Consider the following 27,431-nt stretch of genomic DNA (forward strand, 5'->3'; position numbering starts at 1 on the left):
GTTTAAAACATGTTCAAGTAAACTAACCTGATGAATAAAAAATACAGGCACCTTGAAACCATTCTGTTTTGCTAATTCTAAAGTTATATTTAAAATGATATTAAAATGCTCTTAGGAGGACTAAGCTTCCTTCACTGAAAATGTCAGATAGAAGAAAACCTTTCTTTGTTTGCTTTTGAATATGTCAAGAAAACATTGATAACAAAAAATGTATCTTTTAGAAAAATAGAAAACTAATTTTCCTTTCTGATTTTTCAGAAATATGAAATTCTACCAGTACACTGAAACCAAGAGTTATTTGCAAAGCTGTACCTGCATGTGAACCCAAATCCTCCTGTAAGGTAGGTAATATGGTCATGTGTACCAGCATTTCTACTTTATAAAGTGAGCTTTGTCTGGGGTTTGGGTGTCTTTGGCCAGGGGGAAGGAAGAGCTAATTAATATTTATTTATGTATTTATACATTTATTTATTTATTTTTAAGAAAGATAACCTGTAAGCTGTACAGGTTCCACTTTAAACGAATACGGTTTCTTTTTTAATGTTTCTCAAGAAAGAAGATGAGGTACAGAGATTTAAGACATTTCAATTCACTCCATTGAGCACGCATTAGCGCAATAGAATGTGTTTTTGAGATTGGATATTTAAGCAATTATATATAAAAAAAAAGCAGCCAGTATGATGGTTTCTGAAACATCATTAATAGCTCGATAAATTAAAATTCAGAGTTAAAAGGAAAAAAAACCCTCACATTATTACCTAAACAAATTGAAATTATTCATTAAGAATATGAGACAGTCAAGGAACTGGAAAAAGCTTTAAACATTGTATCCTACCTTTTACTAGCTTTTGTCACCTTCCTCCTTTTTCACACTCAACCCTTTTTTCTTTTGAGACAATTAAGGTGTTGCCTGAACTCAGTTTTGAAGCCTGGCCTTCCTGGTGGCAGCAAGATGCTCTGTGTACTTATTAGCAATACAAAGTAAGAAAGTAAATATCAGCTACTGCACTTCCTGCTGTTGTTCTGCATATTAAGAAAGCAGCAACTACTACACTTTTCAAGACTCCCTTCCCCAGAGATTTTAAGCTGGCATTACCATCCTTTTTGTATATTGAAAATAGTACAAACAGACTAGTATGGACAAACAAATAAGGTCTAAGAAGGGACATATAAAATATGTCCTCCTTGACTGTCTTTTCATCCCCTCTTAATCATGTTTTTCACTTTCCCTCCTTACTTCTTTGCGCTGAACACTGATAAGAGAGAATTCAGCCCAAAGTTAATATGTCATTTTTAAGATAATGATTTTGAGTATCAAATGTTTGGCCTGCACTTTTGGAATAGCAGACATATTAGATCACTCATTCTGTGGTGCCCTTGTTTATTGGAAAGCAACTTGTACTTTATCTTCTCAGCCACAATCATGTATAATATTTTGGGTAGCAGGATCTAGTTTTGATCATTAAATTATATATTTAGAGCTGCATTCTTATTGAATTTCCAGGTTAAATTTTTTGTTGTGACTGCCTATTTTAGTTATGACTGCAGTATGTAACTGAATGTCTCTGTCCTGACATAATATCATGCGTAAATGGGGAAATTAAGAAAAAAACTCTTTTTGCACAAAATAGAAATCTTACCCTAGCATGCTATGTTTTGGAAAGACTATGATGTTAGCAAAGCAGAATCTGAAGCTTAGCTGGCAATGTATCGTTCATTCTTGCCCAAGACATTCTTCCTGAGAATCTCCTGCCATCAGTCCTTTTACATAATGGGACATCAAAAATAAAGGAACATATTGTAACTCAATAGTCAATCTTTGCAGGCTCCCTGACAAGTTACATTATCAGGCATCTGAAAATCTGCACTGGGGGATGCTGAAAAAGCATAAACTGGAATGTAGTGAAGAAGTATGGAGACATAACATTAAGAAACACTTCAGAATAATAGCATATAAATTCTGTATGACTCAACAGCTGTACAGGTAGAGAAAGCCCAGCGTGACATCAGCTGATTTAAGAAAACTTGAAGGCAGAATTAATCATTGATGTGGCTATTTCTGGAAATGAAAGAGATTTTGAAAGGGAGGAAAATGTGAAAACCATACAGATTGAGTGACTGTACCATAAAATAAGATTTCTCTTGGTAATTTAGCAGTAAAAATAAAATGTGACCAGCTCTAGGATCTAACAAGAATGTGTTGGACACAGAAATTGTCTGGATTTACATATGATGCTTGCCAAGTCTACCATTCTTGGAAATCCCTCCTGCATTCCTGTTTCTGTAAAGGGAATTCATGGTTCATTTGTTTGCTTCCAAAAATGAATATGGACAAAATTCATATCCTTATGGAAGGATGCACAGTGTAGCCCAAAGCTCTCTATGCTAGCAATGCAAGAAACTTCTGGTACATTTCCTCACAAAGTCAAAGAGTAGAGGCTGTCATCAGCAAACATGGTAGGGAACATCATCTGTGTTCAAATTGCTGACAACCGGATCTTCAACATCCCAGGTAGTGACTGCATTGAGATAAAAACTGAAATAAATTGAAAGAAAAAACAAAGAAATAGTAGAATAAGGCAAAACAACTAATAGAAAAGAATAAGAGAAGAGAAGATTGTCTGGAGGCATGACAATTTGGACAGGAGCTGGACAGGAGCACAACATGCAGGGTACAGCAGTGAGGGGAGCCTCTCACCAAAGAGCCAGGGAAATATTTTGAAATATGCGACTCAGTAAAATGCCGTATTTTAGCTGAAAGATCGGCAAGAAAGAGGCTTGCCCACACCTGGAATTATGATTATATGTGAAGCAGACTTGGCAGGGGTGTTAAGAGAAAAAACCTGAACTGAGTTTCCAGGGACTTTGATGTAGATATAACAGATGCCTATTTGAAAAGATCTTCTTTAAGGACCTGAAGTAGCACAGAACTACCAACTCCTTACAACTTGCATAGATCCTAAAAAATACTACCGGGGCCTGATTCTGACCTCAGAGTCTCCAAATTATACAGCCAGAAATTTCTGCTGCCTTTGCAAATATTATGGACCTCAGCAAACAAGTTTCTTTTCAGCACTGCTCTCTCAAGTTAAGCTGCTAGTCCTGCTTGGTGGTAACACTGTGTAACGCACGCTGGAGGGAGAGCACCATTTCATGAAGTATGTGGGGAAACAGGTTTTAAGTTCATCGAAAGCTGAGTGCCTAACCTGCTAGCTTTTCCCCTTTGTGCTTACAAGTTAAGCAGGTTTAACATTGATCAGAGGTATCTAGGGTGATAAATGGCTGTAGTAAAAAATACCCAAACAAACCAAGACAAAAAAACCCCAAACCCTCAGACAAGTCTCCTCCCTCCCCAGCTATTCAGCAGGCTACTGTGTTTTTCCTGAACCGATGCCCCCGCATATTAAGAACAGGCTGCTGCTGGAGCCATCACCTTTGGAGTGTGAAATGGAGTGGCATTAAGTTCTGGCTGTTGTGACTCATATTTGTTTGTCCTCATACAGCTCAGATTTCCTGCTGGCATCCTAGATTGCAAGAACATACGCATGGCGCATACATGGAGCAATGCCTGTTTCCTCAGACAAAGAACTGAACATTGTGTGACAGCAGGCCCACCCCTCTGGAGATCAGAGAGTGCAAATCTGTTCTGATGATGAAATCCATGGATGATTTCATGGGAGAGGACGATGAAAGGAAACATTTCAGCAATCCTGCAGTAAAGTACTGTAGCACTCTTTCTTGAAGAGAGGCTATGAATGAAAAATGAATATGTGTGTAAGTAATTTCTGACACTGTAGATGCAGGGCAGAAATACAGCTGCTGACCTTTTTGTAAAGTTTCACAATAGCCATACATTTTGATCTTCAAGTTCTTGTTAATGAAAAGTAATGGAAAAATTGCTACATGAGAATACTTTAAAAAAGCTTTTTGAAGACTTCCTTTGTGAGAGAAATTTGTCTTGGCCTATTGCTCTGAAGGTGTTGACACTTGAAGTTTGTTTTCTTCATCAAATTGTTCTCTCAGTAAAACTGTACAGCTTCCCACACCATGCAGGGCTCTGTGCTTCCTTTCCTGTGCTGCCCACTCATCACCCTGACCCCTGCGAATGATGTCATACAGCATAAGCTGCATTTTCTTGACGTGCATTTGAGAAACCTGCTACTTCTACATCATGTACACATGGATGAGAAACAATGCAAATTTGGATCAGCTAAAACTAAGAACATAATCCAAAAGCATATCTTGGTCTCTGTCATTTAAACTTTGGCTGTCACACTGGTAGGCGTGGATGAAGCAACTCAGCAGACTACAGAAATGTGCACCACTGACTAGTGATGTGCAACACCCAGAGCAGGCAAAGGTCTTGCTTTCTGCCAGGTTCAGGACAGCAGAAATGCTGGTTTCTGATGGCTCAAAATACTGGAAGTGTTTAATAAAGGAGGAGGAATGGAGGAATTAATTCCTTTTATGATGCTGAATTTATGCAGGTCAAGGAATTTTTTCCTTGCACAAGGCTGAAACAGACTCTTCTTTCTGTCTGCAACAGTGACTCTCCAGTCCCAGCTCCTGCTAACCCGAATCTCACTGGGAAATGGAAATCTCTGTCTCCAACATGAAGACTGATTAGCTAAAGATGCTTTTTGATTGCTGTATGAGGCAGATGTCCTTTTTTCCTACCAAGCTGGGCATCCAGAGATCCAAGATCCCTGTTTTCTTTACAGGTAAGATGCTGTCTTGCCCTTGTGCAAGGAAATAACACCCCCAAGAGCAGGAATTTAATGATAGTGTAACTATTTCCTAAAAATTAGTGACACTGTGTTGTTCAAATTAAAAAAATGGTTGTTTGACATATTGTTAAATACTGAGCCTATCGGAGCATTGTGGGTTGTTACATTTCCAAAGACTTACTTACAAACATAGGAAAATCTATCCGCATAATTTTCCTGATATGCTCTATCTTGCAAATCACCATGTGGAGAGTTTTTTTTCTGAACAAGTTTAGAACTAAAAGTCCCAAATAGCACTTCTGTTCTGGAAAGTTTTAGGAATTTATTTCTATTTGAATCTTTTACCACCCTTTCAAATGTAGTTGAAATTGGCTAGTGGGATTAGAATATTTTTTTGGAAAAAATGAGGAGTACAAGCAGACAGCAGACAGACAGCTCAATAGGTGGACAGCATGATCACATAAGCACTGTTTTCTTAGGAAACAAAACTATATTGGAGCACCAGGAGGCTAGTTGTCTGACATCTCTCATCTATAACTCTGGGTTAAAGTACTGTTGGCTTATTGGTTTTTAAAGGTCTAGTCCTAACAAACCTTTGCTTAATAACCTTCCTGATCACTAATGGAAAATACAGCATTCAAAAATCTTCTGACACAAACTAGTATGTTCTAAAAACTGCATTTCTGAATTGTTATTAGCAACATTACTCGTTCCATTTCACCAGTAGGCCTGTAATACCATCACCAAAATATGGTGGGGTAATAGACAAATTTTTCACCCTTGACTGTGGAGCAGTGGCTTTTTGCCTTCTACTAATCTCTTCAAGTTCTCTCATTTTTTGTTCGCATTTCCCTCCTACTCAATATTACTCATATTTACTCTCAGCTTTGGGAAATTAGTTGTTTAGAAGAACCATGTATGCAGCTGATTGGGACTCTCCTTTGTTTAATTACCTACTGAATATAACCAGATCGTGATTGAATATAACCATTCATGTTTAATTACATATTGAATACAACCAGATCATGTAATTCTGGTTATATAATTACCTATTAAATATAACCATATCCTTTCCCCAGAAGGGATAGGCAAGGAAGGAAGGTGGTGGGGTAGCCCTGTATATTAGGGAGTGTTTTGATTGCCCAGAGCTTAATGATGGTGACGATATGGTTGAGTGTTTACGGTTAAGAATCAGGGGGAAGGCCAACAAGGCAGATATCATGGTGGGAGTCTGTTATAGACCACCCAAACACCATGAAGAGGCAGATGAAGTATTCTATAAGCATCTGGGAGAAGTCTCACAATCGCTAGCCCTTGTTCTTGTGGGGGACTTCAACTTAACAGATGTCTGCTGGAAATACAATACAGCAGAGAGGAAACAGTCTAGGAGGTTTCTGGAGTTTGTGGAAGATGATAACTTCCTGACACAGCTGGTGAGGGAGCCAACTAGGGGAGGTGCCCCACTGGACATCTTGTTTGTGAACAGAGAAGGACTTTTGGTGATGTGATGGTTGGAGGCCGTCTTAGAGGCATAGCAGTCATGAAATGATAGAGTTTTTGACTGTTGAGAAGCAAGGAGGGCGGTCAGCAGAACTGCTACCTTGGAGTTTTGGAGGGCAGACTTTGACCTGTTCAGGAGCGTGGTTGACAGAATCCCTTGGGAGGCAGTCCTGAAGGGCAAAGGAGTCCAGGAAGGCTGGACATTCTTCAAGAAGGAAATCTTAAAAGCACAGGAGCAGGGCGTCCCCATGTGCCGAAAGACGAGCTGCTGGGGAAGAAGACCGGCCTGGCTGAACAGAGAGCTTTGGCTGGAACTCCGGACTAAAAGGAGAGTTTACGACCTTTGGAAGAAGGGGCAGGCCACTCAGGAGGACTACAAGGATGTCCTGAGGTTATGCAGGAAGAGGATTAGAAGGGCCAAAGCCCAACTAGAACTTAATCTGGCTGCTGCCATAAAAGACAATAAAAAATGTTTCTCTAAACAGATTAGCAACAAAAGGAGAGCTAAGGAGTATCTCCGTTCTTTAGTGGATGTGGGGGAAACATAGTAACAAAGGACGAGGAAAAGGCTGAGGTACTTAATGCCTTCTTTGCCTCAGTCTTTAACAGTCAGACCAGTTGTTCTCGGGGTACCCAGCCCCCTGAGCTGGAAGACAGGGACGGGGAGCAGAATGAAGCCCCCATAATCCAAGGGGAAATGGTTAGCAACCTGCTACACCACTTAGACACGCACAAGTCTAGGGGGCCAGATGGGATCCACCCGAGGGTACTGAGGGAGCTGCTGGAGGAGCTCACCAAGCCACTTTCCATCATTTATCAGCAATCCTGGCTAACCGGGGAGGTCCCAGATGACTGGAAGTTAGCAAATGTGAAGCCCATCTACAAGAAGGGCCAGAAGGAGGATGTGGGGACTACAGGACTGTCAGCCTGACCTCGGTGCCAGGGAAGGTTATGGAGCAGATCATCCTGAGTGCCATCACATGGCACGTACAGGACAACCAGGGGATCAGGCCCAGTCAGCATGGGTTCATGAAAGCAGTTCCTGCTTGACCCACCTGATCTCCTTCTATGACAAGGTGACCCACTTAGTGGATGAGGGGAAGGCTGTGGATGTTGTCTACCTGGACTTTAGTAAGGCCTTTGACACTGTCTCCTGCAGGACTCTCCTGGAGAAACTGGCTGCTCGAGGCTTGGATAAGTGCACTCTGCGCTGGGTTAAAAACTGGCTGGATGGTCAGGCCCAAAAAGTTGTGGTGAATGGAGTTACATCCAGTTGGCGTCCGGTCACAAGCGGTGTTCCCCAGGGCTCAGTATTGGGGCCAGTTCTTTTTAATATCTTTATCAACGATCTGGGTGAGGGGATTGAGTGCACCCTCAGTAAGTCTGCAGATGACAACAAGTTGGGCGAGAGTGTTGATCTGCTGGAGGGTAGGAAGGCTCTAGAGAGGGATCTGAACAGGCTGGATCGTTGGGCTGAGGCCAACTGTATGAGATTCAAAAAGGTTAAGTGCCGGGTCCTGCACTTGCATTGCAACCCTATGCAGCACTACAGGCTTGGGGAGGAGTGGCTGGAGAGCTGCCTGGTAGAAAAGGACCTTGGGGTGTTGGTTGACAGGCGCCTGAACATGAGCCAGCAGTGTGCTCAGGTGGTCAAGAAGGCCAACAGCATCCTGGCTTGCATCAGAAATGGTGTGGCCAGCGGGATTAGGGAAGTAATCATCCCCTTATACTCAGCACTGGTGAGGCCACACCTTGAGGTCTGTGTTTGGTTTTGGGCCCCTCACTAGAAGAAGGACATTGAGGTGCTGGAATGTATCCAAAGAAGGGCAACAAAGTTGGTGAAGGATCTAGAGCACAAGTCTTATGAGGAGCGGCTGAGGGAGGTGGGATTGATTAGCCTGGAGAAGAGGAGGCTGAGGGGAGACCTTATTGCTCTCTACAACTCCCTGAAAGGAGGTTGTAGCGATGTGGGTGTCTGTTTCTTCTCCCAAGTAACAAGCGATAGGACGAGAGGAAATGGCCTCAAGCTGCGCCAGGGGAGGTTTAGGTTGGATATTAGGAAAAACTTCTTCACCGAAAAGGTAGTCAGGCACTGGACCAGGCTGCTGAGGGAAGTGGTTGAGTCCCCATCCCTGGAGGTATTTAAAAGATATGTAGATGTGGTGCTTGAGGACATGGTTTAGTGGTGGACTTGGCAGTGCTAGGTTAACGGTTGGACCTGATGATCTTGAAGGTCTTTTCCAACCTAAACAATACCATGATTCTATGATTCTATGATTCTGTCACAACTCTGTAGGGAATCACCTAGTTGTAGGTCCAGAAAATAATTAATCATTGTCCATTTTAACAGCAGATAAAATAAACCATTTGTGAGCACTAGACCTTTTATATAGGAAATTGTGTTCTATAACTTTTAGAAATTGTTATGCCTGTGTCCCACAGCCCACACTTCCCAAACAAAGCATAATTAGTTTTCTTTACATGACAAGAACGTATGGTGGAAAGTTTTCTGGTGTAGTTCTTTGACTTGCTACAGATGTCCCATGACCACCATCTCCTGAGCTGTTACCCAGTTCCCAATACCCACAAATGTTTTGCTGCATCTCCATGCTTTCTCCCACTGTGTCCTTACATCTTGTAGCCAAATATTTTAAAATTCCAATCATTTGAAACATACTTACTATAACCTACTTTGCCAACTACAACACACTTCTGCTTTCCAAGAACTGTCTTTTGGTTTTAGGCTAAATATGTGAACAAAAAAGTAATTTCTTCAACTTATTTCTCCCCTAGTTCAATACATTTGAAAAAATAAGTTTGCAATACATTGGTTTTATCATGTCTATTGATAAAATTGTTATTATTGTCATCACTGTTAACGAAGTCTTCCAGACTACTTCAGTTTGACATTGAGCAGGGAGACTACTCTGTACTCCTTATTTATAAGCCTCTGCTTATATGAATTGTTGTGGAAGATTCCCCAAATCCCAAATCTTCCCTTTTATATAACTTGTATACTCAACAGTCCACTGCTCTCTCACTCGTGAAGTGAACGCATCTCCAGGGAATTCAGCTGAATCTTATTTAACATCCTGAAGACTACAATTTACATGATTTCATGTGGTATCTCCTTATGGAAGAATGACGGAATTGCTGTAGGAGCTTCCCAAACTTATTGTTACAGATTTATTTTTACTCCAGTGAAATGTTGCACCATCTTACTCTCCATGTGACTTCTGCTGATTTCTGTCCTAAGTGCCTGAGGCAGCAGGGTTTTCAACAGTTACCAAGCTATGTTCACTGTTAACACTAAAACTGATCAAACTTCACTGGAAAATAAAAAAGATTGATCTCGTCTCACTACTTCTATTGAGAAACTATTCCAGAAAATGACTCCTCAGACAGTTACCATCTAATTTTCAGCTGTATTCTTGAGTTTATAGCATTTGTTATTCTCCATTCTTCCCAGTATGCAATGACGAGCGACAATGCATCTCTCTCTCAAGGAGGCTGAAACTCCTCTCCTGGATGCTGCTTGCTTCACCCCATCAGGATTATTATCACGTACAGACTTTGTAGCTTGCTGTTCCTTCAGGGACTTGTTGTTTGGTATCTGACTCACTGAGTAGCTGGTAGTGCTGCTGCACTTAAAGCAAAGCTGAAGGCTTTCTGATTTTCAATCTCCTTTGGTCACCAGGACACTTACACAGTTTCTTAGCACATTCCAGTCTGGCGTTTGTCCCCCAAAATCTCTGTTTACATGGCTGTGAAATGGTGTTAAACAGCTGCTTCTAGACGATATGTTTTTTTCCTATGATATGTTGGCCAGGTTACATTCAAAGGACTGAAAGGTACAATACATGAAATGGTGTGTACTTACACAGAAGGAATAAAGGCCCTCTCTTGGCTCTTAAGCCCAGGTATTTGCTGGAATTGGCCTAGTTACAGACTTGCAAGAATATCAGGTCAAAACTGTTTTCTTGACTGCAGTGAAGGATTTACCACAAAGGATGAAATTCATATTACCTGATTTTAGCTGTCTAAACTTTGGGAATTTTTTTCTTATTAGTTACGTATGTCCCTTATGTAAGATGGAAGTGGAAAGAGAACATCCCACCTATCATAAATACTTATTTTAGGATACTTTCTCGAAGTGCCTTTCTCTCAACTTACTACACAAAGAGCTTATACAACCAGCTTTAATTAAATGCCTAAATTTGAGATGTTTCTTAGTTAATTCTCTCCTTAAAAGACTCTAGGCACTGCCATAAATTTTGACTCCTTAATTGCCATAGATGACATTTCACACTTGTATTTTCTGGGGACAAAACACCACTCACACAGAAAATACAAAAGTCCCACGTGGCCTGGGAGCTGGTTTTGCACTACAGAGTTTTGCAAGGAGGAGGATCCAGACTGCCAACATAAAACGAGCAGAAACTAAGAGGCAGAGATCATAAGTGGGAGAAGAAAGCTGCTTCTCGTCAACAGGACATACTAATTAGTATCTTACCTGTGGTTTCTAGGCCTGGAATTGCTACTGCTTCTGTCTTAACAGCTACTGCTTGAAATAAAAAGGCATTCTTTATATTTAAAGAAACAGACCATGATAACTCATTATTTCTCAGGTGCCAGTGATTTCCTTGGATGTACCTGTGCCAGCAGAGTAACAGACTATACAGTGTGAATAATGTTCCAGAATTAATTTTGAATTTTCTAAATTCCCTTAATTCTGTGTTATTAATTTTTCCTTAGCAAAATCTGACAGATCACAGCCTGGCAATCTGCTTTCCTTCAGCAAAGGGACAGTGACATGTATCAAATAGTTTCTGCAAGTGACTCATTGAAAAATCCAGCTTATTCAAAGAAAAAGTATTTTCTTAAACTTACCAAATGTTAGCAATAGCATTTGTGACCATTTTAAAATCCTTTCTGTGCATGACCTTAAACAAGTTGTTGATCTCTCTAATGCTTCAGGTACTCCATTTATAAAAGGGGGATAATAATATTTCCTTTGAAACATGCTTCGAGCCATACAGATGAAAAACATTAGATAAGCAGCAGCTATTATCTTCATTGTTATTAAAACCTTGCTGACAGGACACAGCTAACACTGTAATTCCTACAAGACCTCAAGATATAGTTTTGTGCCTTTTGCAGACATGATTCTGTACTTGATGTCCTAACTCACTTAACATAAAAAATAAACAAGGTAATGTAATTGTTCTTTGCTTTACCTGGTCTGACTTTTAATAACAAGATGGCTCCTGGGGACAACAGCTTGCTATATTCTAATATAAATTTGGAACAGCTGCATGCACTCCATTCCAAGCTCTCCTCCTTGCATAGTTTATCTCCAAAACCACCTTAGAGCAAACCCCACTTGTTTACTTCAGTGGAAGTTTTTCCACTAGGCATGTAAACTCATCCAACCTCTCTCTCCCTAGTGTTTATATATAAAAATACCTAATCCATCTCTGCCAGAAAATTCAAGGAAGAGAATAAGTGTAGGCTATCCAGGGCTAAGCAAACAAGAAAGCCATCAAGGTTTTGGAAAAACTTGTTAGTTCATTTTCTTCAGAAGAACAAGGAAGAACAAGCAAAGCGGTGAGTGAAACCTGTTTTCCTGTTTGTGTCCCTTGTTCTCTAAGCATAAATCTGGCTCTGGCTAAATTCTTCACTGTTACAATAACTTCTTCACTTAAATCTGAATGGGAAAAATGCTGGCAGGGCTGTGGCTATCCTAGATCCATAGTAAGAAAATATTTGGGCTTCTGGAGAGTGGTGAACTGATAGTCTAATGGCAGCTGAATATTTTTCTTTCCTGAGAAAATCAAGCTGAAAACAGCCACAGATCCTCACTAAATCACATCCAGTACAGCCCTGGAGGGCAAGCTCTTCAAGCATGCAAAGATTTAACTTCATCATCTACATGTTCTATTGGAGGACCTATGTTTAATCCCCTGCACTGCTTTGAAACGTGCAATGCAAAGACAAGCCTCATTCCAGTCTTTGCCACCTAAAGCCTGATCACACTTCTGTTGTAGGTATGTGCAATCTTCAAGGAAAGGATTAAATTGCCTTTTTTTTTTCTCTTTTCCTCTGCTTCCAGAGTAAATATTACTAAAACTTGATCTGCTTACCAATACCGTATTGCTAGAACCTTACTGTCCAGAAGTACTATGTATTAATAATGTAATGGGTAGTAGGATGCTGTTATGGAAAAATGATGCTGATATAAAATATTTCTCTTCCCATTTAAAAGAATAAAATATATGGATATATATAAAAAAAGAATCATTCTTTTATTGCTACTAAGTAGGCTGTAAACTTTTAACAGACTAATATCAATTGGTGCAGTTTCTGTGCTTAGATGTTAACATGTTATATTGAAGTGCACCTGCTTTTACAGCTAGTCAGCCTGGCTGCTGCTTCCCCAAAGGGAGAAAAGTGACATGGGATCCCCAGAGTATCACTAAAATATTAGTCAAAGTCTGACAAATATCTGAAGAATTTGCTGATGCATGTAGAGATGGCCTCCTCTCAGGGGAGTAGCTGTGACCTCGGCCCTTGTGTTGTATCTGCAGTAGTACAAATCTGGCAATATTCAAGAGAATTAAAAGCCTTCAGGCTTCCTGAGTGTAATGAGCAACTAACTTCAGTTCAGTCAAGGAAAAGGCCTCAAAAATAATAATCTTTTGCCAAATCTCCCATGGTAGACATAGTAAACAAGAAATTAGATAGGAGATATTACCGATTATTGAAGCCTACTGCCAATATCTCATCCCTCACAGACTCTAAATCAGACCTTTTAACCATGTTCAGACTTCAGGGTATGTCTGTCACATGCAGTACCCTTAGCTATGACACAGCAATGTTTTCCTCAGGATTGTGCAAAGATCTGTGGGAAAAAAAAAATAAACAAAACCAAATACATTGCTCCAGTCCTTTCTTTCAGGATGTTTCTGGAGTGCGGTGACACGTGATGGCTTTTTCCACTTTCCAGAGCATTGTTTGCTTATACTAACAAATGAGAAGTCACAAACAGTAAGAGAAGGAAGACCATGAACTATACATAATAATTGGAGATCCTGACTGAATGCTTTCAGTCTTGGTCACATGGTCATGCCTCAATATTTGGTAATACGGACTTTGGTTTGTCACCACAACATACACACGCATGGCTGAAGACACATGAATGAACAGACTCTTCTGATCAGGTATACCCTGAGCCTAAGAGAGGTTAGAAACTGAAGATTTCTGTCTCCTGCGTTGGTGATGATGTCCAACAAAGATGTGATTAGAAGATCACTCCTAGTTCATGGCTTCTCACATGTGTGGCAACAAAATGCTCTGTCATTCCAATATTGAGTCTTACCATACTCAGTTCTGTTAGTCTAATAGCTGGGGGGCACAGGCCTGAAGAGACATCATGGGTGATGACACTCAAGCCCTGCTATCACAAGAACCCATGCAATACAATAAAATCATGAAGGTATCAGCTTTCAACTTCAAACTAGGACTTAAGTAACTTTCCTTCAGGATCTCACTTCTTTGATAGTTAGGAAGCGATTCTAATTTTCTAATGCTTTTGGGGCTCAACATGAGCCTTTTGGATTCAATAGGAAAATTAAGTTAAACAGTTAATAATATTTCTTTTTATCATGTTTTTGTCTTGTGGTATAGTCTGAAAGCCTTCACTGGAAACAGATGCCTAGGAAGGATCTTCTGGTTATATTCTTATTCTTGGAGCTGTCTTCAGGGTTTGGTACCACTGACTTCTGGATAGCTGTCTGTGCCAGAACATGGAGTCAGCTCCTCTGCTGTTGTAGGCACCATATCTTATTATCCCATGCATTAAAGCCCCAAATTTCATCTAAAAAGCAGCTAAGATTTCTGCCTCTATTTTGATTGGAAGGCTGTTTTAAAACATCATTGTTCTGGCTGTTTTAATTTCCAGAGCAATTTATTCATGCATAACTTATACTAGGCTTTTGTAATGCCAGCATTGTTCTTTAGCTTAAAATAGCTCTTTTGAATCTCTGCTTGCCCCCATACAACAAACACATCTCCTCTCAACTTTTGTTTTGTTAGTCTAAACTCCTGCCAGACCGACCCTCTACTCCCTTATTATCCTGGCAGTCCTTCTCTAACTCTGCTCCAGGCCGGGTTCATCTTTCTTGAACACAGATAATCAGAATCATCTCCTCAATCTCTTGCACCACAGCATTAACACTTCCTGGTTTCTTTTGATGTTTTATTTCTCAATACATCTTAGCAACACATTATTTTTGCATCACACCGGCTCACAACCATCCTCTTTCAAAGCTCAAGAACTCTAAAGTCTTAGAGATTTTTATTTTTTTGTTTGGTTGGTTTTTTGTTTGGTTGGTTTTCTTGTTTAATTGTTTGATTGATTAATCTTTTAATAGATTAACATCAGCTATCTACCACAATTCAGCATCTGACTGATGTTTTTTGGATGTTTCTTTAAAATGGCATAAATTGGTATTAAGGAAAGAGAGTTTAAAATATAAAGGTAGTGTTCCTGAGTGTCTAAGGGAGTGTCTTACTTGTCTTACTATCTTTTGCAGTCTAATAGTTAGGCATCTAAGCTAACTCTCTAAGCTGTTTTTATCATCAATGGAGAGAGAAAAGCACCTCTAGAGTGTGATTTAGCTCATCCTAAAATAGATATCTAAAACAAGAGGGAGGCATTGGTCTTTGGAGATTGCCTGTCTCACCCTGTAGATGACAAAGGGAGCCTAGACAACTGTCTCAGGTGTTTTGCTTAACTTGTATGTGGCTAAAGTAAGAAGAGATGAATCTTACCCTAAGTAATTCAGGACAGTGAAAAGCTATTTCAAGAGATTTAGATTTGCTGGTGTCTATACTGTACTGAAAGGCACTAAAATTTATGTTTCTAGCTTATTGTGAAACATTGGACATATTTATCTATTGACTCTAGTAAGATTATATACATACAGGACACTTCTAGTAATTTAAATAGGCCCCTCTTCGAAAAAGCACCTGAATATGTCAAAGGTTTTTATGCTTCCTGAGTTGCACTGACAACCCTGGAGATTCACAGATAGACCAGACAACTATGAATTCTGACCTAGATCCTACAGATATGATTATTTATCTGAAAAGGACTGCTCACTCATGAAAAGTTGCTGGTGAATGCAAGTGCTTGCAGGATCTGGGCAATAATTCATGACAATGTTACAAACATATTATGCAGTACTGCAATAATACCCTTCCTATTGAGTACATGATATGCTGGATTACACTCAAATATTTTAGCACAGGTCGTTCTATTATTTATTTTTCGTTTTATTATTTTCATTTTTTGTCTTGTGAATAAGGTTGATATATGCATTCATATTATCACTTCCAAAAGGAGTGAGGTGAAGTCATAGGGTTTACCTAAAACATATTAGAGTTTGATATCATTATCTATAGACATCTTTCAGTAAGGGGAGCACTGTCTGTTAAAAAGTGCCCTGCTACATTTATTTTTAGTTAGTAATGAAGAAACGTACTTAACATTTTGTTCCTTGAATGTGAAGAGGCACTTAAAAATGACACCCCCTTTTGTTGTGCTGAGACACACTTTCCGTTCACCCACCTGAACGTGAAAAAAACCTATGAAGCGTAATGAACAATTCAGTTGTTAAACCTGAGATCACCTTTTATCTTTCACTCAAAGGCACCCCAGTCCTTTTACAAATAAGTGTAAAAATAAAAATGAGAGAGCTACTTCCACCTTTCTGTCACAGGAAATCTTGCTGAGACTAATCTGCTTTTTAGAAGGTTTACTTTTAAATAGGATTTCCTTTCACTGCATGTACACACACTGAGTCAGGAAGCTCCAGTCTGAGTCAATGCTAAATGCATTTGGTTTTCAACTTGAGTCGGCTTGCAAATGATGGAACCAATGATTCATAATTTCCATCTTGACCTTGTTTGCTTTATATTCACACTGTGGCAGGTGAACTGTTGTGTTCAAGATCATCAAGTTATTTAAGGGGAAACTGATGCCATCCATTAGTCTGCCATGTGAAAGACACATTTGCATGTATGAGAAGAAGTTATAGGAAGGTGATATGCCACTCAGATATTTCAGAGAGTTCACATTTTTTGGTAAGTCTAGGATAATTTGCATATTCTAGTAATGCTGCACAAGTTAATTGTCATCTATGCTTGTTACAGACCTACTATTTCTGTCATTCACTTCTAATAAATAATTAAATAAGCTGATTTTTTTCAAGGTAAGTCTGTCTGATAATGGATCCACTATGTGGTATGCTATACCCACGATATGGGAAGCCTAGTTGTAAACATATGTATGTAGAGCTGCATTGCAGTCTGTTTTCCTGCCATATAAAATTTCTGAATGGCCTTTACACGTCTGTTTGTCTTTTCCCCTAATGTCCAACAGACAAAACAAAGCAGAATTAAGAATCAGGTGTTTCATTATGTTATGAGCCAAATCCTCTGAAATACTGATTTCCTGACACTATCATCTGTCCCTAAGAACGTATCAGAGCAGATGTCTTTATTTCTTTGTTTTATCATTGCAGTTTTATACACTGTGAGGTGGTGTGAGAACACCAGACAAATATACTTGCAAATCATCCATTCCGAGCAGAAAGCATGCAGTTTGAAGAGTCTTTGTTGCGTGTTTCATGTAATTTCTTCCTGAAACATAAGACCTACGGGCCACTCTCAGTGAGTGATTTTGATCGCTTACCAAACCTTAACATATCAACCAATATATACTTTTTGGGTCATGACATTCTAAGGTCCATTGCTCTAAATGAAAAGTCTATGGACAAGACTGGGACTGCACAACTGTCTAACCTTCCTCTTGAAGTGTGACGTTTCCAGCCAGGAGACAAAGCAAATGGGCAAGAGGTTACATGGCTCTATCACTTAGTGATAAGGACATGCTCTTGCTATTTGTGAGTGATAGTTAAGGGACTATGACACCAGATCTGTGTGTTTAAACTTGCTCAAATTGAAAAAGTCTAGAACTTAGTGTTCTCGTTTCCTTTCGTGAGACTACTATGCAAAAGGAAGCCTTTTCTTCAAAAGAAAGATTAACAATGTAGATCTGGGCAGCAGCATCTAGATTTTCACACTGGCTGGCTCAAGGTACCTCCTTGCTTAATGTGCACTGAGCCAGCCTATAGAAGCGTTTAAGGCCCATGATTAACAGAGGCAGGAAAACACACTTAGTCTTATGAATCATTCTTCAGAGGTGCTGAGTTTTCACACTATGCCTATATATACTTCTACATATAAGATGACTAGCTTCCCCATTCCTATCTTAGGCTTGCTGACTCACTGTGCTGAGGGCCAGTGCTTACTTTTTAGGCAATGGCCTATAAAACTAGGTAGTCCGGATGTAACCACCACCAGTATGATTCATTTTACTCAACTTTACACATCTATCAATCAACTGCCTAAGCCCAAACTAGTAATCTTGGCTTCCTCTCTGATCAATGGACAGAAACAGACACTTCTTGAAGGTCATTTTCCCCAATAATTTACAGACATGCACTTTAGGATGAGTTGCACTACCATCTGGTGCAGCTTGTTTCTCAACAGCTAGCTAAAATTTAGATATCTAGCCATTAGGTGTTTTAAGTTATGTGGGATGGATTCACCTTAGGTATTTTAGGTCTCACTAAGACTGATTTCACTGAGCCTTCGTCAGGAATATTTACTCTAGTCAGCATGACTGACAGCAACTGGCTGGAAGGACACAGTACTTCTTTCTGGGAAATGCTAAGAATGGTGCAAAAAGGAAGCCACAATAAGACGAACAGAAATGTCTAAAAGAAGTCATGTGTAAGAAGGGTTAATGGCAACAGTATTGTTTCGAAAGTCTCTAGGCATCTGCTGTTTGGTGAGTGGCTCTTTGTCCAGGATGTGTCCCTCAGTCTGGTCATGCTTGACAGACCCCAGCATGAACACAGCACTTTCCATCAGGCGTACTCTCCCACTCAATGTGTGAGAAGAAAATGTGACTCACCAGAGCTTGTAACACGTATTTAGCAGGGGGTTTTCACTTGTGGCTGTCACACACTGTAGGCATAATAAAACAAGAAAAAAAAAAAAAAAAACAACAGATCTCTAGATAAGCAGTTAAGAAACTTCCCTTTACCTTCCCAAATCCAGCATGACCACCCCAGAAAAGGGCTCTGCAAGAAAACCCTGGATCTTGGTTAAGTGAAGGCCAAAGGACATACCATTACCAGAGCTTTGTGATTTCAGTAAGGTTATATTAGCTCAGGTACAGCAGAACAATTATGAAAGCAGTGTTGTCACCTGTAGTGCTAGAAGAAGGACTTGACTGTACATTTCTCTACCCAGACCAGCTCTCAGTTATGCCACTAAAGAACGAACTGCAAATCTAGGTAGCTACATTATAAACGAAGCACTAAAATTTGAAATGATGTACACTGCACAGCTCTATTATTACATGCAGAGAGGAGAGTAGTCTCTATGCACAGAATTCCTGTAAATATGAGAGATTACATTCCAAACCTCAGGCAACAGAGCAATGACAACAAAAAGTTCATTTTGAGGAAGTATGATGCCCTTAGAGAAAAAAAAGAAAAGAAACCCTGTTTCAGAACTCCATCTTTAAAAGTCTTTGTTATTTTCTATAAGCTTCATATACTGAATTTAATTTGTTTCTGGTTCAGTCCCATTAAATTAGTCACCTATAGTACACTATAATTGAAAGGGAAATATCCCAATTACAGCTTCCCATGAGAGAGTTTTTTCTTGGCTTAGATCCCTCATCTATAGGATCTTATAAAATTCTTGAGATGTACCTGGGCCATATCCCACCTGCTTTCAGATAAACAACAGCAGGAGTAGTATATCTGGGTTTTGAGTTACTGCGTAATCATTTTCTTGCTGAAGGTATTATAGTACCAGGAAGGTATTTATTCAGCTGTTGGAAGAAAACAAGCAGCTGGAAATTAGTTCCCTTGCTGACTGCAGGAGAACTACTGGGAACTTGTTTATTTACTACTAAAATGTGTGCATTTGGCAGGGCATCTGGCCACATTTTAGTTTGTCAGGAATGGGCATCCTGGAGGCAAGGTAGCCTGAACATCTGAGGACTGTTTAAGGTAAATAAGAAATGCAGATTGATGTCTGAATATTTTCAGATCTTGTACCAATTTTTGTTTGAACGTTTTAAAATAATATAACCTTCTTTGCAACAAGTTTTTGAAGCACAACAAACTACCAAAGCCAGACAGTTTGCAAGAAGAATTTTCTTTGATCTGATTTATCTCTAGAGTATTAATATACTTTAAAAATAAACTGAGCTCAAGCTTTATATCTAAGTGATGAACCCACACCGTTCACAAAGCTGTGCTAGCAGTACTAATGAAATAAGCAGATATAAATAGTCAATATAACCTAAAATAACTTGTTACCTTTTTGGTGTAAAATAAAGACACTTTGTACAAAGTCTTCAAACCCTTAGTGCTCTGAAAATGGAATTGACCCTGTTTTTCCATAACTAAATAATGCCAGGAATGCAATTTCTTTATCTGAGTCCCTATTAACAAAATTCTAAAAATACTTTGAATGCACGTCATGGGCACAGCACGTGTGTGCACCTAATGCTTGGTGCAACTGCCTGCTGAGAATCCAGGGGGTGGAAGGGGGCTTGCAGTTGCTCTTACTGGCACTGAGGAGCAGGGAACAAAGAGGAGAGAAATGCTGTCCTTCCTTTGATTTAATGAGAAACTTGTGGAGGAAGAGGCAGTATTTGGGAAACAGAGAAAGAGACAATGAAAATAAGGGATGATTTTAAACCTCAAAGTAGCTGCAAATCTGTAGATGACACTATATCAGGAAAGGGATTTTAAATCCTGCAAAAGCAAGACACGCTAGATTTTTTAAAAAATATTTTTGTTTTTTGAGGTGTGGTGGAGAATGGGAGATATTTCCCACCCTAGACTTATTCAGATCTGAGAGCCCTCATGCTGGACAGGCAGTGCTACCAAGCTCTTGGTTCCCTGTCAGCCAGCCGCATGGATGATGAACAGCAAGGAAGGCGAGCTGGCAGGAAATGAGGCAGATTTTGAAACTTCCTGATTTCCTTTGGCCTTTCGTTAATGAACAGAGAAAGACTTCCAAGTTCTTTTGGAAAATGCCTGACTAGCTTTAGCTACTGACCTTGCTTCCTCACTTCTGCAGAGGATGCTCCTGCAGTCATGGGAACAACACCAGTGAAGAAATAGAAAACTTTTTCTCTTGCACAAGGAAGCAGAAGTGTGATGGTAGCTGCTTTACGAACCAAGCAGCTTCAGAATGTCCCTTGCCCTCTGCAGGGACTGCTAATCTGTGGGACAAAGAAAGAAAAGAAAGAGAAGAAATGAGGAGTGAAGACATGTACAATCAAACCGCAAAGGAGATTACTCAGTGTGAGAGAGATGAAGGGCTGGAAAGCCCAGGGGCAAGCACAAGTAAAGATTCATCACAGAGCTACTGTGAGGGAAAACATCACCTCCAGAGAGGAAGGAGTGGATGCTGCAGGTAAGAATGATTTTCTGAGTGAACAGGTATGGAGGCCTAATGGTAGGACACATTTTGATCTTGGCTCAAACACCCATCCATATGCCATTTTCGAGGTGCTTTACAGCAGACTTTTCCATACCATGACACTCAGCCTAAAGCTGCAGCTGGTCTGAAGTCCTTTCCCTCCTTTCTCTCCCTCTTCTTTTTCACCCACCATTTACTGCTCTGAAGAAGGGAGGATGATCACAACCCTCTCGAGTCCTTGCCCTGCAGGAGAGCAGCTCTTCTCTAAGGACATTGACTGTTAGCTCAGAGGCAGAGGGACTTTGACAACATTTTACAAGTCAGAGGTAATACACCTTTTCTAAAGAAACAGACAACTTTGAATATGGATTTTTACTGAGAACACCATAAATAGCCAGGGTGACATACTATCTTTCTTAGATGGCAGTATGTGGTGTAACTGGTCGCTCTGCATTCCACATACATGAAAGCTGTAATAACCAGAAACCTGTGTTTCATTATTACACAGGGGCAGGGAGAGGCTTTCACTCACACACCGCCTCCACCACCTGAGAGAAGGGTGGCTTTGACTGCTTTGGTAACTGGCTTTGAGTGGTATAGCCATGGTTTGACTGAGACACCACCACCAAGAGTAATTTGTGATTGTGTATTCCAATCTGAGTCACCTGAAAGGAGACCCATTTTCTGAAGCTGGGTCACATCACTTTTGAAAATGAAGTGCTTCTAAAATATCTCAAGAATCCTTTTAAAAATTCTGATTTTACAGCCTTTCTCAGCCTCAAAGTGGTAGCACCATGGGGAATGAACACACCCCAGAAAACCTTTCAACTTGGGAAGTCATAGACAACATAATACAATTATTTTTTAAAGATCATATGATATCAGTAATGACTATGTAATAAAGGACACTTTGGCATAGCAATATTTTTCATACCAATGCACTCTGCAAGGTTTGTGCCATGAGGCAGAAAACCTGGAGTTAGGTATCACAAATCATAGAATCATAGAATCGTTAAGGTCGGAAAAGACCCTTAAGATCATCGAGTTCAACTGTTAACCTGTCACTGCCAAGTCCACCACTAAACCATGTCCCTAAGCACCACATCTACATGTTTTTTAAATACCTCAAGGGATGGAGACTCAACCACTTCCCTCAGCAGCCTGTCTGAGTGCCTGACTGCCCTTTCAGTGAAGAAGTTTTTCCTAATATCCAACCTAAACCTCCCCTGGCGCAGCTTGAGGCCATTTCCTCTCGTCCCATCACTTGTTACTTGGGAGAAGAGACCAACCCCCACCTCGCTACAACCTCCTTTCAGGTAGTTGTAGAGAGCAATAAGGTCTCCCCTCAGCCTCCTCTTCTCCAGACTAAACAACCCCAGCTCCCTCAGCTGCTCCTCATAAGCCTTGTGCTCCAGACCCTTCACCAGCTTTGTTGCCCTTCTTTGGACACATTCCAGCACCTCAATGTCCTTCTTGTAGTGAGGGGCCCAAAACTGAACACAATATTCAAGGTGCAGCCTCACCAGTGCCGAGTACAGGGGGACGATCACTTCCCTGGTCCTGCTGGCCACACTATTTCTGATACAAACCACGATGCTATTGGCCTTCTTGGACACCTGGGCACTCTGCTGGCTTATATTCAGCTGTCTGTCAACCAACACCCCCAGGTCCTTTTCTGCTGGGCAGCTCTCCAGCCACTCTTCCCCCATCCTGTAGCGCTGTATGGGGTTATTGTGACCCAAGTGCGGGACCCAGCACTGAGCCTTGTTGAACAAAGCAACACTTCATCTGTTTTATGTAGCACAGCAATTGTTCCAATGCTACAGAAGGCCAGGAAACAACTGAGAAGCCACTTTCTTAGGTTACAGGATGACATTTCTGGATTATTCACAGTAACACACATTAATATTTTACTCTGTTTGGCACCATTTACGCATGGAAAGCTTTACAGCTATTAAGGCTGGATTCTGCAACTGACGCACAGAACCTGCACTGTGTGCCCTTGTTTGCTCTATGGCTTTGGAAGGATGTTAGGAGAAGGTATGAACAGTTTCCACCACCTCTACAGACCTTGGCAGAGAGTTACAAGATTTCACATCCATTCTCTCTCTCTTCTGTTAAGCCAACCAGCAAGAGCTGAATGCAAGTTGCTCTTCTGTGTTCAGGGAGGACAGGGGAGAGGAAAGGAAAAGCAGACACTTATTTAGACTGCCTACAATCTGCATAAATGCAGGGATGTGTGCCCTGGTTTAGTGATTAGGCCTTAGTGATTTTCCTTACAAATGGATGTAGCAGTTTAAGGCATTTTTCCTACAGACTCGTGCCTCTGGCTGTAGGTTGCGGTGTCTGAACACACTTAAGCTGCTTCAGTGTAAGGACTAGTACAATAAACTAAAAGGTCATAGGAACTTAACTTAAGCTAAGTTCTGGGCTTCATACTAAAGCAGATGAGGAAGGTTCATACTTCTTTACTCCTGCCAGAGTTGATGAGGTCTTATTCTCTGGTTGATGGGAAGTAAAATATCAAACTGCTCCAGCTGCTTACTGCAGTGAGCACACATCTAAGCCATAATTGAACAAGACCTGAAGTACCCATATGAGACTGGAAAAATAATTTTGTGGTCAAGAGAAAAGATGACCTTGTGGTTAATTCAGGAAACCAGGGCAAGTTTCTTAGAGGTTAGGATGAGAAATTCAACCCTGTGCAAGGAGTAAGTCATGTACTACTTGATAGTTAAAATGGTCTTAAAATATCTATGCATACTGCAAACCACTTCCAAATAGTACATCGTTAAACTGAATGTGTTTGCTTATAAAGACACACATAAATTCTTAGCAGTTTGAGCCTGTCTCAATCTAAGACCAAAAGACTCCTGTTTACTACCTTTACAATGGCTCTTATTCATAATGTGCCCACAACTTCTCAGGATGACATTTATCAAACTTTCAGAGTTTGATAAAAATTTGAAAATCCTTGCTCCAGGACCTGCCAGTATCATCTAGCCCTCTGTTGAGAACAACAGGCAATTCAGAGAATATTTTCAAAATTAACTTTTCTCATGTGGTGACAGGAGGGGTTGGTTATTTGTATATTCTTACAAATACAAGTTTTGCTGCAAATCCCTTCTTTGCCCTAAGAATACTGGAATTATTTTGAAAATACATTTTGTAAACAAGTCTGTAGAGTCCCTAGCCTGATGATGTTGCTGATAACGGGCAGTTTCTGTTGTTTCCAATTGCTTAAATCTTCCTTCTAACTTGAATAAGGACAGAGCAAGATTATAGCCTTATCACATTTAAAGTATACCTTTTGATAGAGCCTTTATAATTGGAGAATGACTATGAATGAAAATATAAACTTTAAATACGTATTAGATTCAAAAGATTTTTTTTCTCAAATCCAGTATGGTCAAACAAAGGGAGAGAGGGGAGGAGAGAGGAAGGGAGAGGAAGAGTGGAAAAAGAGCATGGGTCAGCCAGCATGGGTTTATGAAAAGGAGGTCCTGCTTCACTAACCTGATCTCCTTCTATGACAAGGTGACCCACTTAGTGGATGAGGGGAAGGCTGTGGATGTTGTCTACCTGGACTTTAGTGAGGCCTTTGACACTGTCTCCCACAGCATTCTCCTGGAGAAGCTGGCTGCTCACGGCTTGGATAAGTGCACTCTGCGCTGGGTTAAAAACTGGCTGGACGGCCGAGCCCAGAGAGTAGTGGTGAATGGAGTCAAATCCAGCTGGCAGCCAGTCTTGAGTGGTGTTCCCCAGGGCTCAGTGTTGGGGCCGGTCCTCTTCAATATCTTCATTGATGATGTGGATGAGGGGATTGAGTGCACCCTCAGTTAAGTTTGCAGATGACACCAAGCTGGGTGGAAGTGTTGATCTGCTGGAGGGTAGGAAGGCCCTACGGAGGGATCTGGACAGGCTGGATCATTGGGCCGGGGCCAACTGTATGAGATTCAACAAGGTTAAGTGCCAGGTCCCGCACTTGCGTTACAACAAGCCCATGGAGCGCTACAGGCTTGGGGAGGAGTGGCTGGAGAGCTGCTAGGAGGAAAAGGACCTTGGGGTGTTGGTTGACAGCCGCCTGAACATGAGGCAGCAGTGTGCTCAGGTGGCCAAGAGGGCCAATGGCATCCTGGCTTGTATCAGGAATAGTGTGGCCAGCAGGACCAAGGAGGTGATAGTGCCCCTGTACTTGGCACTGGTGAGGCCGCACCTTGAGTACTGTGTTTGGTTTTGAGCCCTTCACTACAAGAAGGACATTGAGGTGCTGGAGGGTGTCCAGAGAAGGGCAACGAAGTTGGTGAAGGGTCTGGAGCACAAGTCTTATGAGGAGCGGCTGAGGGAGGTGGGGTTGTTTAGCCTGGAGAAGAGGAAGCTGAGGGGAGACCTTATTGCTCTCTACAACTCCCTGAAAGGTGGTTGTAGCAAGGTGGGGGTCAGTCTCTTCTCCCAAGTAACAAGTGACAGGACGAGAGGAAATGTCCTCAAGCTGTGCCAGTGGAAGTTCAGGTTGGATATTAGGAAAAACTTCTTCACCGAATGTGTAGTCAGGCATTGGACCAGGCTGCTGAGGGAAGTGGTTGAGTCCAATGCCTGGAGGTATTTAAAAGCCGTGTAGACGTGGTGCTCAAGGACATGGTTTAGTGGTAGACTTGGCAGTGCTAGGTTAACGGTTGGACTCGATGATCTTAAAGGTCTTTTCCAACCTTAACGATTCTATGATTCTGTGATTCTATGATTCTAAGAGATCATACCAAAGCAGAAGCCAGAAAAATAGTCAGGGCATTTGTTTAGGAGACTGATATCCAATTCTTAATCTGCTGGACACCCCATTAATGATACATTATTAACTATTTTTTAATGTTTCTCCCATCTTCTCTGCCACAATAGATGTTATATTTATTCTTAAATCTCTGGTAGAAAAACATTTCTAGTCCTAATTATTTTTTTTTTTAAGTTAATTATATCTATTTTGTCTTAAATTAAAACTCCCACTGATTGTAATGGGTCATATACCCACATCTGTAGAGGAGATTATATATCTTATCGTAGTTAAAGTTACCTTCATAGAGCTGTCTTTGTAGCTTTATTATAAATACTAATATTTGATACTCTGAAGTTGCACGTAACTTCATCTCTTTTAAAGAAAAAAAAAAAAATCCTCTTTCATGGTAAAGGACATTGAAATAACCCAACTCCATGAGACATTTTTCTTCCACATGCTTCAAAGATAAAGGATTTCATAGAATATCTTCCTTTCTCCAGTGGAGCGAGAACAAACCTCTCTTCCAAAACCCCTAGAGCCCAGTAATTATAAGACCAAGTATTTCCAAGCAACCCAAAGTATTTCTGATTCAAAAGCTTTCAGCAATCACATTTGCACTGTACTAAAAGATCTGCAGCATGACTACTACTACAGTCCAATTATCATGATGACGCAGGAGGAAAAGTCTATTCTAAGCTTCAACAGCTATTCATTAGGCCATGTCAAGAGAAGCATATTCACAGGAGCCCACTCACAAGGTTCAAGTGGCTCCACTCTTACTCGGGGACTTGTCCAGTGAAAATCTTTCTGAAGATGGCAAGTTTTCATCAGAGTTGAAGCAAGTTCGGAGCTTATAAATGACACCTCCAGCAAAGGCAGGCAGAGCTAGGAAAAGAGCAAGGGGAAGAGACATCAATAGCTAGAAAAAAATCTCAACACCACACTGACTATTTTGTGCTTTTCTTTTGCCTTTCCTAATTTCTTTGCCTTTATTCTTCACAATTCAAAAATGAGCTGTCTGGAAAATTTTCTAAGCCAAAAGAACAGAAACATCTAGGAAGGATCCAGGTAAGGAGCTCCTTGTGTTCATTCAGTATAAAGCAAAGTAAAACTGGGCCTAGCTTTGAAATGACTGTAATGTCTGCAATCACAGCAAATTGCACCTGCTACCAGAAAATCATACCAATAGTTCTGCCATTTTAATATCGCTCTTGCTCATCTTCTAAACAAAGAAATAGCAACTTATATTTCCTGTAGAAAACCATTGCCACTGTGTATTGCAGAATATTGCAGATGCCAGCCTGACTATATAGACTTTTTCCTATACTAAAGACAATTTAAATAAAGGAATTTAAAAAAAATAGTCTAAGACTTTTAAAATGTATTTCAGGGTGCAAAATAATTCCCATTTGAAAGCCATATGTCATCTCCCCCACACACCAGAGATAAATGTAAGAGCAATTTATCTGAATGCTCGTTACAGAATTAAGAAAATGTTATTTAGCTTAGGAAACAGAAAATTGTTCATGTCTGCATTTTGAGAGACCAGGGCATGCAATTTAAAGTTATTTTGTAGCAGGTCATTCTTAGAAGTCTAAGACAGGCAAGTGGGTCAGTGTCTATTATAATGATTATATCTAATAATTGCACATAATGATTTAACTAGTTTAATGGATTTTGCAGAAATCAGATCTGTCTCAGCACAACATCTCAAAACCTCAACTTACTTAATACATTTGTTTTAATAAATACTGAATTAAAGTTTAACAGAAAGGATTATTAAAATTATTGATGTCAATGACAACAAGTCAATGACAAGAAACGAGTTATATTTCATTTTGAACACTAAATTAAGG

The sequence above is a fragment of the Platalea leucorodia genome (genome assembly GCF_965183815.1).
Source record: "Platalea leucorodia genome assembly, chromosome: 3".
In the NCBI taxonomy this organism is placed as follows: Eukaryota; Metazoa; Chordata; class Aves; order Pelecaniformes; family Threskiornithidae; genus Platalea; species Platalea leucorodia.